Source organism: Lepisma saccharinum, unplaced genomic scaffold, assembly GCF_977018435.1.
Source record: "Lepisma saccharinum unplaced genomic scaffold, izLepSacc3.1 HAP1_SCAFFOLD_43, whole genome shotgun sequence".
NCBI classification, from domain to species: domain Eukaryota; kingdom Metazoa; phylum Arthropoda; class Insecta; order Zygentoma; family Lepismatidae; genus Lepisma; species Lepisma saccharinum.
Window position 1 is genome coordinate 2,401,334 of NW_028142903.1, and position 7,972 is coordinate 2,409,305.

A 7,972-nucleotide genomic window follows, 5' to 3' on the forward strand; every position below is an offset into this window, starting at 1 on the left:
CTTTGCAGGGATACATTGGATGTCAAGACACGTGGAAAAAACGTACAAAACAAGAGATTGGAGACATCAAGATTTTGGACGAATTTTTTAAGAATTTTCAAATTTTCAGATAGGAGGTTCCATATAAGGTCAAAAACTACATACTCAGATCTTCACCAAACTTTGCATGGATACATTATGTGTCAAGACACGTGGAAAAAACGTACAAAACAAAAGATTGGAGACATCAAGATTTTGGTCGAATTTTTTAAGAATTTTCAAATTTTCAGATGGGAGGTTCCAGATAAGGTCAAAAACTACATACTCAGATCTTCACCAAACTTTGCAGGGATACATTGGATGTCAAGACACGTGGAAAAAACGTACAAAACAAGAGATTGGAGACATCAAGACTTTGGACGAATTTTTTAAGAATTTTTAAATTTTCAGATAGGAGGTTCCATATAAGGTCAAAAACTACATACTCAGATCTTCACCAAACTTTGCATGGATACATTATGTGTCAAGACACGTGGAAAAAACGTACAAGACAAGAGATTGGAGACATCAAGATATTGGTCGAATTTTTTAAGAATTTTCAAATTTTCAGATGGGAGGTTCCAGATAAGGTCAAAAACTACATACTCAGATCTTCACCAAACTTTGCAGGGATACATTGGATGTCAAGACACGTGGAAAAAACGTACAAAACAAGAGATAGGAGACATCAAGATTTTGGACGAATTTTTTAACAATTTTCAAATTTTCAGAAAGGATGTTCCAGATAAGGTCAAAAACAACATACTCAGATCTTCACCAAACTTTGCAGGGATACATTGGATATCAAGACACGTGGAAAAAACGTACAAAACAAGAGATTGGAGACATCAAGATTTTGGACGAATTTTTTAAGAATTTTCAAATTTTCAGATAGGAGGTTCCAGATAAGATCAAAAACTACATACTCAGATCTTCACCAAACTTTGCAGGGATACATTGGATGTCAAGACACGTGGAAAAAAAGTACAAAACAAGAGATTGGGGTCATCAAGATTTTGGACGGATTTTTTAGGAATTTTCAAATTTTCAGATGGGAGGTTCCATATAAGGTCAAAAACTACATACTCAGATCTTCACCAAACTTTGCAGGGATACATTGGATGTCAAGACACGTGGAAAAAACGTACAAAACAAGAGATTGGAGACATCAAGATTTTCGACGAATTTTTTAAGAATTTTCAAATTTTCAGATAGGAGGTTCCAGATAAGGTCAAAAACTACATACTCAGATCTTCACCAAACGTTGCAGGGATACTTTGCATGTCAAGACACGTGGAAAAAACGTACAAAACAAGAGATTGGAGACATCAAGATTTTCGACGAATTTTTTAAGAATTTTCAAATTTTCAGATGGGAGGTTCCAGATAAGGTCAAAAACGACATACTCAGATCTTCACCAAACTTTGCATGGATACATTGGATGTCAAGACACGTGGAAAAAACGTACAAAACAAGAGATTGGGGTCATCAAGATTTTGCACGGATTTTTTAGGAATTTTCAAATTTTCAGATGGGAGGTTCCAGATAAGGTCAAAAACTACATACTCAGATCTTCACCAAACTTTGCAGGGATACATTGGATGTCAAGACACGTGGAAAAAACGTACAAAACAAGAGATTGGAGACATCAAGATTTTGGACGAATTTTTTAAGAATTTTCAAATTTTCAGATAGGAGGTTCCATATAAGGTCAAAAACTACATACTCAGATCTTCACCAAACTTTGCATGGATACATTATGTGTCAAGACACGTGGAAAAAACGTACAAAACAAAAGATTGGAGACATCAAGATTTTGGTCGAATTTTTTAAGAATTTTCAAATTTTCATATGGGAGGTTCCAGATAAGGTCAAAAACTACATACTCAGATCTTCACCAAACTTTGCAGGGATACATTGGATGTCAAGACACGTGGAAAAAACGTACAAAAAAGAGATTGGAGACATCAAGATTTTGGACGAATTTTTTAACAATTTTCAAATTTTCAGAAAGGATGTTCCAGATAAGGTCAAAAACGACATACTCAGATCTTCACCAAACTTTGCAGGGATACATTGGATATCAAGACACGTGGAAAAAACGTACAAAACAAGAGATTGGAGACATCAAGATTTTGGACGAATTTTTTAAGAATTTTCAAATTTTCAGATAGGAGGTTCCAGATAAGGTCAAAAACTACATACTCAGATCTTCACCAAACTTTGCAGGGATACATTGGATGTCAAGACACGTGGAAAAAACGTACAAATCAAGAGATTGGGGTCATCAAGATTTTGGACGGATTTTTTAGGAATTTTCAAATTTTCAGATGGGAGGTTCCAGATAAGGTCAAAAACTACATACTCAGATCTTCACCAAACATTGCAGGGATACATTGGATGTCAAGACACGTGTAAAAAACGTACAAAACAAGAGATTGGAGACATCAAAATTTTGGACGAATTTTTTAAGAATTTTCAAATTTTCAGATAGGAGGTTCCAGATGAGGTCAAAAACTACATACTCAGATCTTCACCAAACTTTGCAGGAATACTTTGCATGTCAAGACACGTGGAAAAAACGTACAAAACAAGAGATCGGAGACATCAAGATTTTCGACGAATTTTTTAAGAATTTTCAAATTTTCAGATGGGAGGTTCCAGATAAGGTCAAAAACGACATACTCAGATCTTCACCAAACTTTGCATGGATACATTGGATGTCAAGACACGTGGAAAAAACATACAAAACATAGGATTGGTGACATCAAGATTTTGGACGAATTTTTTAAGAATTTTCAAATTTTCAGATAGGAGGTTCCATATAAGGTCAAAAACTACATACTCAGATCTTCACCAAACTTTGCAGGGATACATTGGAGGTCGAGACACGTGGAAAAAAAGTACAAAACAAGAGATTGGGGTCATCAAGATTTTGGACGGATTTTTTAGAAATTTTCAAATTTTCAGATGGGAGGTTCCAGATAAGGTCAAAAACTACATACTCAGATCTTCACCAAACATTGCAGGGATACATTGGATGTCAAGACACGTGGAAAAAACGTACAAAACAAGAGATTGGAGACATCAAGATTTTGGACGAATTTTTTAAGAATTTTCAAATTTTCAGATAGGAGGTTCCAGATGAGGTCAAAAACTACATACTCAGATCTTCACCAAACTTTGCAGGAATACTTTGCATGTCAAGACACGTGGAAAAAACGTACAAAACAAGAGATCGGAGACATCAAGATTTTCGACGAATTTTTTAAGAATTTTCAAATTTTCAGATGGGAGGTTCCAGATAAGGTCAAAAACGACATACTCAGATCTTCACCAAACTTTGCAGGGATCCATTGGAGGTCGAGACACGTGGAAAAAACGTACAAAACAAGAGATTGGAGACATCAAGATTTTGGACGAATTTTTTAAGAATTTTCAAATTTTCAGATAGGAGGTTCCATAAAAGGTCAAAAACTACATACTCAGATCTTCACCAAACTTTGCAGGGATACATTGGATGTCAAGACACGTGGAAAAAACGTACAAAACAAGAGATTGGAGACATCAAGATTTTCGACGAATTTTTTAAGAATTTTCAAATTTTCAGAAAGGATGTTCCAGATAAGGTAAAAAACGACATACTCAGATCTTCACCAAACTTTGCAGGGATCGATTGGAGGTCGAGACACGTGGAAAAAACGTACAAAACAAGAGATTGGAGACATCAAGATTTTGGACGAATTTTTGAAGAATTTTCAAATTTTCAGATAGGAGGTTCCAGATAAGGTCTAAAACTACATACTCAGATCTCCACCAAACATTGCAGGAATACATTGGATGTCAAGACACGTGGAAAAAACGTACAAAACAAGAGATTGGAGACATCAAGATTTTCGACGAATTTTTGAAGAATTTTCAAATTTTCAGATAGGAGGTTCCAGATAAGGTCAAAAACTACATACTCAGATCTTCACCAAACGTTGCAGGGATACTTTGCATGTCAAGACACGTGGAAAAAACGTACAAAACAAAAGATTGGAGACATCAAGATTTTCGAAGAATTTTTTAAGAATTTTCAAATTTTCAGATGGGAGGTTCCAGATAAGGTCAAAAACGACATACTCAGATCTTCACCAAACTTTGCATGGATACATTGGATGTCAAGACACGTGGAAAAAACGTACAAAACAAGAGATTGGAGACATCAAGATTTTGGACGAATTTTTTAAGAATTCTCAAATTTTCAGAAAGGAGGTTCCATATAAGGTCAAAAACTACATACTCAGATCTTCACCAAACTTTGCAGGGATACTTTGGATGTCAAGACACGTGGAAAAAACGTACAAAACAAGAGATTGGGGTCATCAAGATTTTGGACGAATTTTTTAAGAATTTTCAAATTTTCAGATGGGAGGTTCAATATAAGGTCAAAAACTAAATACTCAGATCTTCACCAAACTTTGCATGGATACATTGGATGTCAAGACACGTGGAAAAAACATACAAAACATAGGATTCGGAACATCAAGATTTTGGTCGAATTTTTTAAGAATTTTCAAATTTTCAGATAGGAGGTTCCATATAAGGTCAAAAACTACATACTCAGATCTTCACCAAACATTGCAGGAATACATTGGATGTCAAGACACGTGGAAAAAACGTACAAAACAAGAGATTGGGGTCATCAAGATTTTGCACGGATTTTTTAGGAATTTTCAAATTTTCAGATGGGAGGTTCCAGATAAGGTCAAAAACTACATACTCAGATCTTCACCAAACTTTGCAGGGATACATTGGATGTCAAGACACGTGGAAAAAACGTACAAAACAAGAGATTGGAGACATCAAGATTTTGGACGAATTTTTTAAGAATTTTCAAATTTTCAGATAGGAGGTTCCATATAAGGTCAAAAACTACATACTCAGATCTTCACCAAACTTTGCATGGATACATTATGTGTCAAGACACGTGGAAAGAACGTACAAAACAAAAGATTGGAGACATCAAGATTTTGGTCGAATTTTTTAAGAATTTTCAAATTTTCAGATGGGAGGTTCCAGATAAGGTCAAAAACTACATACTCAGATCTTCACCAAACTTTGCAGGGATACATTGGATGTCAAGACACGTGGAAAAAACGTACAAAACAAGAGATTGGAGACATCAAGATTTTGGACGAATTTTTTAAGAATTTTTAAATTTTCAGATAGGAGGTTCCATATAAGGTCAAAAACTACATACTCAGATCTTCACCAAACTTTGCATGGATACATTATGTGTCAAGACACGTGGAAAAAACGTACAAAACAAGAGATTGGAGACATCAAGATATTGGTCGAATTTTTTAAGAATTTTCAAATTTTCAGATGGGAGGTTCCAGATAAGGTCAAAAACTACATACTCAGATCTTCACCAAACTTTGCAGGGATACATTGGATGTCAAGACACGTGGAAAAAACGTACAAAACAAGAGATAGGAGACATCAAGATTTTGGACGAATTTTTTAACAATTTTCAAATTTTCAGAAAGGATGTTCCAGATAAGGTCAAAAACAACATACTCAGATCTTCACCAAACTTTGCAGGGATACATTGGATATCAAGACACGTGGAAAAAACGTACAAAACAAGAGATTGGAGACATCAAGATTTTGGACGAATTTTTTAAGAATTTTCAAATTTTCAGATAGGAGGTTCCAGATAAGATCAAAAACTACATACTCAGATCTTCACCAAACTTTGCAGGGATACATTGGATGTCAAGACACGTGGAAAAAAAGTACAAAACAAGAGATTGGGGTCATCAAGATTTTGGACGGATTTTTTAGGAATTTTCAAATTTTCAGATGGGAGGTTCCATATAAGGTCAAAAACTACATACTCAGATCTTCACCAAACTTTGCAGGGATACATTGGATGTCAAGACACGTGGAAAAAACGTACAAAACAAGAGATTGGAGACATCAAGATTTTCGACGAATTTTTTAAGAATTTTCAAATTTTCAGAAAGGATGTTCCAGATAAGGTCAAAAACGACATACTCAGATCTTCACCAAACTTTGCAGGTATACATTGGAGGTCGAGACACGTGGAAAAAACGTACAAAACAAGAGATTGGAGACATCAAGATTTTGGACGAATTTTTGAAGAATTTTCAAATTTTCTGATAGGAGGTCCCAGATAAGGTCAAAAACTACATACTCAGATCTCCACCAAACATTGCAGGGATACATTGGATGTCAAGACACGTGGAAAAAACGTACAAAAAAAGAGATTGGAGACATCAAGATTTTCGACGAATTTTTGAAGAATTTTCAAATTTTCAGATAGGAGGTTCCAGATAAGGTCAAAAACTACATACTCAGATCTTCACCAAACGTTGCAGGGATACTTTGCATGTGAAGACACGTGGAAAAAACGTACAAAACAAGAGATTGGAGACATCAAGATTTTGGACGAATTTTTTAAGAATTTTCAAATTTTCAGAAAGGATGTTCCAGATAAGGTCAAAAACGACATACTCAGATCTTCACCAAACTTTGCAGGGATACATTGGATGTCAAGACACGTGGAAAAAACGTACAAAACAAGAGATTGGAGACATCAAATTTTGGACGAATTTTTTAAGAATTTTCAAATTTTCAGAAAGGATGTTCCAGATAAGGTCAAAAACGACATACTCAGATCTTCACCAAACTTTGCAGGGATACATTGGATGTCAAGACACGTGGAAAAAACGTACAAAACAAGAGATTGGAGACATCAAATTTTGGACGAATTTTTTAAGAATTTTCAAATTTTCAGATGGGAGGTTCCAGATAAGGTCAAAAACTACATACTCAGATCTTCACCAAACTTTGCAGGGATACATTGGATGTCAAGACACGTGGAAAAAACGTACAAAACAAGAGATAGGAGACATCAAGATTTTGGACGAATTTTTTAACAATTTTCAAATTTTCAGAAAGGATGTTCCAGATAAGGTCAAAAACAACATACTCAGATCTTCACCAAACTTTGCAGGGATACATTGGATATCAAGACACGTGGAAAAAACGTACAAAACAAGAGATTGGAGACATCAAGATTTTGGACGAATTTTTTAAGAATTTTCAAATTTTCAGATAGGAGGTTCCAGATAAGATCAAAAACTACATACTCAGATCTTCACCAAACTTTGCAGGGATACATTGGATGTCAAGACACGTGGAAAAAAAGTACAAAACAAGAGATTGGGGTCATCAAGATTTTGGACGGATTTTTTAGGAATTTTCAAATTTTCAGATGGGAGGTTCCATATAAGGTCAAAAACTACATACTCAGATCTTCACCAAACTTTGCAGGGATACATTGGATGTCAAGACACGTGGAAAAAACGTACAAAACAAGAGATTGGAGACATCAAGATTTTCGACGAATTTTTTAAGAATTTTCAAATTTTCAGATAGGAGGTTCCAGATAAGGTCAAAAACTACATACTCAGATCTTCACCAAACGTTGCAGGGATACTTTGCATGTCAAGACACGTGGAAAAAACGTACAAAACAAGAGATTGGAGACATCAAGATTTTCGACGAATTTTTTAAGAATTTTCAAATTTTCAGATGGGAGGTTCCAGATAAGGTCAAAAACGACATACTCAGATCTTCACCAAACTTTGCATGGATACATTGGATGTCAAGACACGTGGAAAAAACGTACAAAACAAGAGATTGGGGTCATCAAGATTTTGCACGGATTTTTTAGGAATTTTCAAATTTTCAGATGGGAGGTTCCAGATAAGGTCAAAAACTACATACTCAGATCTTCACCAAACTTTGCAGGGATACATTGGATGTCAAGACACGTGGAAAAAACGTACAAAACAAGAGATTGGAGACATCAAGATTTTGGACGAATTTTTTAAGAATTTTCAAATTTTCAGATAGGAGGTTCCATATAAGGTCAAAA